Below are 10,339 nucleotides of genomic sequence, written 5' to 3'. Positions count from 1 at the left end.
ATCAAAAGCACTCAACAAGCAATGGAAATCAACCACAAGCCTTTGGCAGCCAAGAAATTTCAAGAAATCACACCCAATAATGAACTTTTCCACAACCCAATATCAAAACGCCTCCAAAATTTCAGAAATTAATTCCAATCTCCCAAATATTTCACAAGAAAAAGCAAGAATCACATACCCTTAACGATAAAATTGAAAGCCCAAACGCCTATATCCCACTTGCATGAAGAACATTGAAAATCCAAGGCCAATAATTGAGTATTTTCGGATTGGGGATGAAATTAGGGATTGTATGGGTGATTCATTAAATATGGAGAGAAAAAGATGAAAAGATGGAGGTTTTGGATAGATATGGGTGGAAGAGGGTTAGGAGAAGGGTGGATGGTGGTTATGGAGGTATGGGGGAGGTGTGGAAGAGGGTTAGCCGGAGAAGAAGGTGGGAAGGTGGGGTTTTGGGTCGTTGGGTCGCGACCCTTTAAAACCAGGAAGAGTCTCAAGCGCCGCGACTCTCTAAGGAAGGTCACGGCTCTTGGATTTTTTTTCCGAAATCACCGTCTCTGTAAAATGGTAAGGGTCGCGACTCTCTAGAGAAGGTTGCGGCTCTTACTCCAGACCTGAATTCAACAGCCTTTTTTTTTAATTTATTTATTTGTTTATATTCTTTTTTTTTACTTTTTTTTTAAATACAATAAAATACAAATAAAAGAAAAATAAAATAAAAAATTAAAAGAAAAATAGGGGTGCCTCCCATAAAGCGATGTCTTGAACGTCTTGTAGCCGGACGCTGAACTGTTTCATCAAGGATTCTTCAAATAAATCACTGACTTGGCATGACCAATTTGACCATCTAAGTAAGGCTTCAATCTCTGACCATTGAACTTAAAAGAATCACCTGAGTTGCCCTGAACTTCCACAGAACCATATGGAAAGACTCGAACAATAGTGAATGGTCCTGACCATCTTGACTTCAATTTGCCAGGAAAAAGTCTCAATCTTGAATTAAAAAGAAGTACCTTCTGCCCTGGTTGGAACTCCTTCCTGACTAAGTTCTTGTCATGCCAAGCCTTTGTTCTCTCTTTATAAATCTTGGCGTTTTCATAAGCCTCATTTCTGAACTCATCAAGTTCATTCAGTTGCAACCTTCGTTCACTGGCTGCACTCCAATCAAAATTCAACTTTTTCATAGCCCAGAATGCCCTATGCTCCAACTCAACTGGTAAATGACACGCTTTACCAAACACCAACCTGTAAGGAGACATACCTATTGGTGTTTTGAATGCAGTTCTGTAGGCCCAAATCGCATCATCTAACTTCTTCGACCAATTTTTCCTCAAACTGTCAACGGTCTTCTCAAGGATACTTTTGATTTCTCTGTTTGAAATTTCAGCTTGCCCATTTGATTGAGGATGGTAAGGCAAAGCTTTTCAATGATATACTCCATAACGAGCCAGTAATGCATCAAGTTGTTTATTCACAAAGTGTTTCCCTTCATCACTAATAAGAGCTCGGGGAGTGCCAAATCTAGTAAAAATATGTTTATGAAGAAAATTAAGCACAGTTTTACCGTCATTGGCTCTAGTTGCTGCAGCTTCCACCCATTTAGATACATAATCTACTGCCAATAGAATATATTCATTGTTGTAAGATGGTGGAAAAGGCCCCATGAAATCAATGCCTCATACATCAAAAAGTTCCACTTCAAGAATTCCTTGTAAAGGCATTTCATTTCTCCTCGAGATATTACCAGTTCGCTGACATCTATCACAGGTCTTGACAAAAGCATTAGCATCCTTGAATAATGAAGGCCAATAGAAACCACTTTGTAATACCTTGGATGTCATTCTGGATGCACCAAAGTGCCCACCACATTGTTGAGTGTGACAATGGTTGAGAATTGACTGCATCTCTTCTTCAGGAACACACCGTCTAATAATTTGATCAACACAATGTCTATAGAGAATAGGCTCCTCCCAATAGTAGTGTTTCACCTCAGAAAATAATTTCTTTAATTGCTGCTTCGACATTTCAGGAGGCACAATCTTGGCAACCAAGAAGTTCACTATGTCAGCAAACCAAGGGACAGCTAATTTCTCACTTACCCCAAACAACTACTCATCAAGAAAGTAATCATTGATTTGCACTGCTTTCTTATTTTCAATCTCCTCCACTTCAAGTCTAGAGAGGTGGTCAGCTACCACATTCTCACTGCCCTTCTTGTCACGAATTTCCATGTCAAATTCTTGAAGTAAAAGAATCCATCTCATCAGGCAGGGCTTGGCATCTTTCTTTGACATCAAGTATTTAATGGCAGAGTGATCAGTGTAGACAATCACTTTATTACCAATCAGATACGGTCTAAATTTATCACAAGCAAACACAATAGCTAGCAACTCTTTTTCTGTTGTAGCATAATTCAGTTGAGCATCATTTAGAGTTTGACTAGCATAATAAATAGACCTGAATACTTTGTCAATTCGCTGTCCCAAAACTGCACCCACTGCATAGTCACTAGCATCACACATCAACTCAAAAGGCAATTCCCAATTTGGAGCTATCACAATTGGAGCAGAAATAAGCTTTTCTTTCAAGACATTGAAAGCCTTCACACATTCATCATTAAAATCAAAGACAACTCCATTCATAAGCAGATTCGAGAGAGGCTTGGACACTTTAGAGAAATCTTTTATGAATCTTCGATAGAATCCAGTGTGACCAAGAAAACTTCTTACACCTTTGACTGAAACTGGTGGAGGCAGCTTTTCAATGGTAGAAATTTTTGCTCTATTTACCTCAATTCCCTCACTTGAAATTTTATGGCCAAGAACAATCCCCTCTTTTACCATAAAATGGCATTTCTCCCAATTCAACACCAGATTTGCCTTCTCACAACGATTCAACACGTTTTCCAAGTTACCCAAACAGAGGTCAAATGATGAGCCAAAAACAGGGAAATCATCCATGAATATCTCAATACACCTTTCTACCATATCTGAAAATATAGCCATCATGCACCGTTGAAATGTTGCAGGGGCATTACATAGTCCAAATGGCATTCTCCTGAAAGCAAATGTGCCATAGGGACATGTAAATGTTGTTTTCTCTTGATCCTCTAGTGCAATAGCGATCTGATGATACCCTGAATACCCATCCAAGAAACAGTAGTAGCTATGGCCTGCCAATCTGTCAAGCATTTGATCAAGGAAAGGCAAAGGGAAATGATCCTTCCTTGTTGCCTTGTTGAGCTTGCGGTAATCTATACAAATCCGCCACCCCGTTACAGTTCTTGTTGGAATGAGTTCGTTGTTTTCATTTTTTACCACTGTCATACCACCCTTTTTAGGTACCACTTGCATAGGGCTCACCCATGCGCTATCAGAAATTGGGTAGATCACCCCAACGTCCAACCATTTAAGAATCTGCTCAAGTACGACTTCCTTCATGGCTGGATTAAGTATTCTCTTGGCCTCTATGGATGGCTTGCTATTCTCCTCCAATAAGATTTTTTGCATTACTGTTGATGGGCTTATTCCTCTAATATCCGCCAATGTCCACCCAATGGCCAATTTATGATCCCTTAAAACCCTCAACAATTTCTCCAATTCTGTCTTTGACAGGTCAGCTGACACAATGACAGGTAAAGTTTCATTCTTTCCCAAATATGCATATCGCAAATGATCTGGAAGAACCTTCAATTCCAGATGCGGTGGTTGTTGAATGGATGTTAGCGGTTTATCAGGTGCGTCTGCTAATTCTTGAAACTTCTTCCAGTATGGCAGGAAGGAATTGATCCAGTTAACACAATCTCTTATCTCAGCATCATCATCGTCGACCTCATCACCTAATAGTACTGCCTCTAAGGCATCACTATTCATCCTTCTCTTCGAGACTGCCTTCTCTATCACATCCACACTATAGCAACTGTCACTAGCCACCGGATACTTCATGGCCTTGAAGACATTAAAGACCACCTCATCTCCTTGAACTCTAAGCTTAAGCTTTCCTTTTTGAACATCAATAAGAGCTTGACTTGTGGCTAGAAATGGCCTACCGAGAATAATTGGTACATTCATATCCTCTTCCATGTCCAGAACAATAAAGTCAGCGGGAAATATAAACTTATCCACCTTCACAAGAACATCTTCAATAATACCCCGTGGATGAGCCACCGATCGGTCTGCTAGTTGTAGAGTGACAGTTGTTGGTTTTGCCTCCCCCAAACCAAGTCTTCTAAACACAGATGAGGGCATCAGATTAATACTCGCCCCCAGATCACATAAAGCGTGTTTGCATTCAAATTTTCCAATGGTGCAAGGTATGGTGAAGCTCCCCGGATCTCTCAGCTTTTGGGGTAACTTCCTTTGTAATATCGCGCTGCACACTTCAGTGAGTGCTACCGTCTCATAGTCCTCCATCTTCCTTTTCTTGGACAGAATCACCTTCATGAATTTCACATAGCTGGGCATCTGCTCTAAGGCCTCAGCAAAAGGAATATTTATATGCAGCTTTTTAAACACCTCTAAAAACTTAGAAAACTGTTTATCCAGTGTAGTCTTTCTAAGCCTCTGAGGATATGGAACTCGAACTGGCTGCTCATTAACAACTGGCGGACTCTTTTCTGAAAGCTGGTGGTCTTCAGTAACCTTTGCTGAATCAGACTGTTCACCCATCTCTCCATTCTGAACCACTGCCTGTGGAGATCTAGACTGCTCAGTTTGCTTCCCACTCCTCAAAGTAATTGCCTGAACTTGCTCCTTAGGGTTGACTTCAGTATTACTAGGAAAATTTCCCTGCGGTCTGTTATTAAGCATATTAGCCAACTGCCCTACTTGAGTTTCCAGGTTTCTGATAGAAGATCTAGTCTCTGTCATAAACTGAGTTTGAGTATTGGTGAGGGTCAATAATGCAGCTTGCAGTTCATTAGGCCTTTCAGGTGGAGCTTGATTCATTGATTGTTGAGGCCTAGGCTGTTGTGATGAAGAGGCTTGATGCATTGGTGGCTGAGGCATATTATTCTGAAATTGACCCTGAAACTGAGGTTGCTGGCCCTGATTATTCTTCTAAGAAAAATTAGGATGATTTCGCCACCCAGGATTGTAAGTATTGGAGAATGGATTATTGAATGGCCTCTGAAAGTTTCCCACCGCTTGAACCTGAGCTTGATCCATCAGAGTGTTATTATTCATACTGATAGGGCACTGATCAATAGAGTGAGAACCACCACAAATTTCACACCTAGCTGCCATTTGAACCGCATCCAGCTCATGCACCCCAGCTACCTTTCTGACCCCCGATGATCTTTCCTCAGACCACTAATGATTATTTGTGGCCATGTCCTCCAGTAGCTCATAAGCACCAGTTGCACTCTTGCTCATAAAAGTACCACCCGCTGCAGCATCAATAATGGTTCTAGTAGTAGGACATAAACCATTATAAAAATTATGCACTAACATCCACTGTTCAATGCCATGATGAGGACATCTTCTCAAAAGTTCCTTGAACCGTTCCCAAGCTTCATACAATGATTCTCCATTATTCTGGAAAAAATTATTGATTTCTCCCCTCAATTTATCAGCTTTGGAAGGAGGGAAGAATTTTGACAAAAACTTCTGAGCCAAATCTTGCCAGGTAATAATAGAGTTCGGTTGCAAAGAGTTCAGCCAACTTTTAGCTCTATCCCTCAAAGAAAATGGGAAAAGCCTAAGTTTAATAGCATCATCACTCACCCCATTGTATCTGAAAGTTCCACACAGCTCAAGAAAATTAGACAAATGGGTGTAAGGATCTTCAGAAGGCAACCCATTAAATTGAACAAAGGATTGCACCATTTGTAGAATAGCTGGCTTGATCTCAAAGTTGTTAGCCTCTACAGCTAGTGGGCGTATACTGTTTTGTACTCCTGTCAGAGTGGGCAGTACATAGTCTCTCAGGCTCCTCTCAGCATTGTTCTAAGCCTGACCCCCTTGTGTAATCCCAGGAATTAAAACATTCCTGTCATCCCCATCATTCTGTGCCATCTTCACAGACTTCTGGGCTTCCCTCTTGTTCTTTCTGTTTTTCTTGCAAGACTTTTCAATCTCAGGATTCAAAGGAACAAGACTGTCTGCTCTTCTTCTACTACGCATATAACACTATTCACCTGAGATAGACAAATTAAGCAACTAAACAGATTAGAAACTAGAGAAATTAAAATCAAATTAGAATAAAAATTAATCAGACTGATATTGATAATTCTTTTCAGTCCCCGACAACGGCGCCAAAAACTTGTTGCGAAATTTTAAGCTATGCAAGTGCAACAGTCTCAATTTGTAATAATATGGTAAAAACCAAGTATCATCCTCAAGGACTGATTTATCAATTACCAATCAATCCATTTTTTTAATTCTATTTGATTAAACAATTTCAGAGATTCCAAACAAAGAAAAATACTAATGAAGCGCAATGAAAATTTTAACAAAATAACAGAGAGAATGAAATTAGGACAATTATGATCCTCTATTTTCCACCCTTTTACTTCCTAATGCAAGAATTATATCCCCTTCTCCCTATTCAAGAACAAGTTGCAAAAACAATTCATAATCTGGTTAAGATTTACAAATTCAATCTAAATGACAACTTCCTATATTTCTATGGAAAAGTTGAATCATGAAGAAGGCATTAAACACGCAACTCAGAAAAATAAGCAAACAACTTAGATACTTTCGTTCTAAATTGAGTTTGCATCCAAACAATCAAAGCATATCAAATTTCACTTTTCAGATTTCAATTTGATTCATGAAATAACAATTAGAGGTGATCAATCAATAATTGCACAAGTAACACGGATTGTAAGGAATTGAAAGAGATGAAGAAGAACATGAATTCTGCATTAATCCATAAAAAGGGTTTCCAAAAGATTCACATAATAGCCCTAAAGGAGAAATTAGCCCATGATATTCATTCTAGTAATCATAGAATTAAATTACAAACATGAAAAATTAAAGATAGATGATGAAAACACAAGAATGGATCCTCCAATGGTGTTCTCCACTCTCAGCTGTCGTCTCCCTTTTTATTTTCTCTCTCAAAATCGAATGATTCCCCTCCAACCTAGCTCTTCACGATTTTAGGTCGAAACAGGAAATTTCCTGTTTTAGTCAAGCACCGCGGCTCTTGGATGATTTCTAAAACACTGCTTCTGTATCTTTTGTAGAGCCGCGACCTTCATGGGATGGTCGTGACCTTTGACTCTGAAACTTCAAAAGCTAAATTTTTTTGAAACTTCTGACTTGCATCGAGCCAAGATATTTGATCCCAAGGTTCCTTTTCACCATATTTGATAATTCCAGCACCAAGAAACCTGAAAAACACCAAGCTTTCTCCAAAAAGCGAAAGTGTCTTCATTTAAAACCTGAAACTAACAAAGATACAAAAAACAAGCGTAAAACCGAACAACAAAACATAAAAACAATAAAAATAAACCTTAAACTAGACTCAAAAACAACCTAGAAATAAACCTAACACTACCTCTAGCTTGTACGCTCATTGGACCACAAATACCGTTGTGTACAAGCTCTAAAGGCTCTTTAGCTCTATTGCCTTTCGTTGAGAAATGACGTTGGTCATTTTTCCTTCTAGACAAGACTCACAAATCGGAAGAGTTCCAACTCTTAGTTCTCTGAATGGTCCATCTTTTGTTAACTTGTTTATCCTGTCTAGTCCTATATGGCCAAGACTAAGATGCCAAATATATGTGTCATCCTCATTTGAAACGTTTTGTCTTTTGTTTCCTTTTACTTTAGCTACTTTAAATAATTTCGAGTTATTTAGTGATCATTCATTTTATTAAAGCGTTAAATTCTAAACTTTTAATTGCATGTCTAAAGAAAATTTAAGAATAATAAAATTGGAAAAAAAATATTCTAAATTCAATACATGCAATGAAATCAAATTCAAAATACTAAAAGAAATAAACTAAAACAATTGTTCAAAACAACAAAGCAGTTTTCTTTTAATAAAACTAAATAACTATAAAATAAACAGACTTTATTGAACGCTTTCTTGAACTATATGCTTTCTCTCTCTTTGACTTCATGAACTTCATCAGCAACCTTCTTTGACTCATAAGATTCAACTATCTACACGAAAAAATAAACATTTTTAGTGGACCCTTAGTGTAATATTCAGGATGACATATCTTTTTCCACTTAGTTATAAGAATACTTAAATCATATTTACCTTTTCTATTCTTCATAATTTCAGCGATTATTTCACACTTGGCCGATAGGATTTAATTCTCATAAACAAGTTATCATATATGTATCTGTAAGTCGCATGGATGGCCTCCCATATATCATATGCAGATTTAAGGTTTTGTAGAGTATTTTTTGTTTCTATATTTACTGATTGGAGAAAAAAATACATTGCCATGTGATTTATCCTGAACCACTTGGCATACTCGAACTGATCATTCACAGAAGCTTCTAATGGTGGTTCTTGCAGTGGTGGTATTTTAACAGCATCCATCAAATTCTCTCTTAGTAATAATATATCAATATCATGTCTCCAAAATATTATATGTTCATCATTAAGTTCAATCACTACACTGCAATCGTTTTGAGACATTTTAACTAAAATAAATAAAATACAAATGCATTACTATTTGAAAAAATATCAATTATTTGGAAAGTAAATATGATGCATGAATGAAACAATTAAAACACATAAACTTATCATTTACTATTCCAAAATAAAGTGCTACCTTAGGGTCGATCAAGGTTGAGAGCTTGCATGCTATTGGAGGTTGCCGACTAGAGATAGAAAGTGAGGGAGAGGAGAGTTCATAAGGTAGAGAGAGAAAGAAAGAAACAGAGAGAGAGAGCTCGAAGGGGAGAGAAAGGAAGAGGAAGAAAGGGATTTCGAAAATCCTAAAGTAATGTTCTTGTAATCATGTTCTTTTTTTTTTCAACTTCCTCTCCATCTAAACTCTAAGTAATAGTATGTCTTTCTTTGGTTTTGTTTTAACATAGGTCTTGAAGTGCCAAAAGGATGATCAACTTTGTGGGTTTTTTATTACTATCAAGGAGGTAGTGGACTCTAGCCTTGTTATTGTCCTGTTGTTATTTTAATTATTGATTGTTGTTTTGATGTTTGGTTTCTTATGTGTTGATGGTTGTTCTCCATGTCTTTATTTTTATCAAATCCATAAGAAACATGCCAAGGATTTTTTTTATGGGTTTGTAGAGTTGAATATTGCTTGGTGCCTATGGGGTTCGGCCTAATTGATTTGTTGCTGTTAAATCTTTTGTTTGTTGATTTTAACTTGATATCAGAAACATGATCATATTGGTTTTGATGTTTTGTCATCTAGGGTTTTCAAAAATCCTTGTGGGGATCTTATGTTTATGTTGCCATTAGTATTTTGATTCTAGTGATATATTTGTAAGTATGCAAAGATGATAATAGATACATGCTAGGGATTGATTTTTGGATTTGTTGTTGTTGAGCATAAAGGTTTTGGCCATGGATGTATATTGTGGCCTAGACTTGTTTGATTTATGGTTGCTAGTGTTACATGTTTAAATGTGATGTGAGGTGCATATGAGCATGTGTTGTAAATCTATGCTTGCTGATTTTATTATGCATTCTATTGAAATATATAAATAATTTTGTAAGAGAACCAATCATGTTTTGTAATTCACATTTTAAAACAAAGACAAGAAAAGTGAGTAAATTTCACATGTAATTATGTATTTTTCCTTCATCAAATGCATGCAGTTTTTTTTACAAAATTTGTGAAAGAAACTATATTTTTTTATGCTTAGAAATTTAATTATTAAGAATTAATGTAACAAATGCTTGCTGGAATATTTTTTAGTTTCTTGAGAAAAGTTTCTTTTAAATAAAAGATATAAAGTATATGTTCAAATAATTTAATTCTTAGACTTTATATATGAAAAATGTAATTTTTCACACTTTTAAAATTATAATTTCTCATTCTTAGTAATATAATTTATTATCATTAATTTTATTTTTAAATAATTAAATAAGTAAAACTATTTTAAAATGGGACTAAGGAATTTATTTAAGTAAATGGGTTGATAGTTTGAATTTTTCACTTATTTTAAAATTTTATAACTTAGATGTAAAATGTGGTGACTTCAAAGTCTTAAATTGTTAAAAGGTTAAATTACTTATTTACTCTATTTCTTAAATTAAAACCATAGATAAAGAAAATGAGTATATATTATTATTATTATTATTATTAATTATATTAAATTAATTATTTTGTGAGAAATAGAAAAGTTGTCATATTTTATCTTTATTTAAAACAATAATTGGGAGTTTATTATTTTAAAACAAA

The 10,339-nt window shown here is 36.2% G+C and overlaps 1 non-coding gene across 1 annotated transcript; it reads left to right on the top strand.

The window, feature by feature from the left end:
• Nucleotides 1-5,460: 5,460 nt before the first annotated feature.
• LOC133827698 (small nucleolar RNA R71) lies at nucleotides 5,461-5,567 on the top strand. The gene has a single exon (XR_009890349.1). It is a non-coding gene; the product is annotated as a small nucleolar RNA R71 (small nucleolar RNA).
• Nucleotides 5,568-10,339: the final 4,772 nt, after the last annotated feature.

This window comes from Humulus lupulus, chromosome 3, assembly GCF_963169125.1.
Source record: "Humulus lupulus chromosome 3, drHumLupu1.1, whole genome shotgun sequence".
In the NCBI taxonomy this organism is placed as follows: Eukaryota; Viridiplantae; Streptophyta; class Magnoliopsida; order Rosales; family Cannabaceae; genus Humulus; species Humulus lupulus.
Note: the sequence above shows the minus strand (reverse complement) of the source record. Positions and strands in the feature narration are given on the sequence as shown.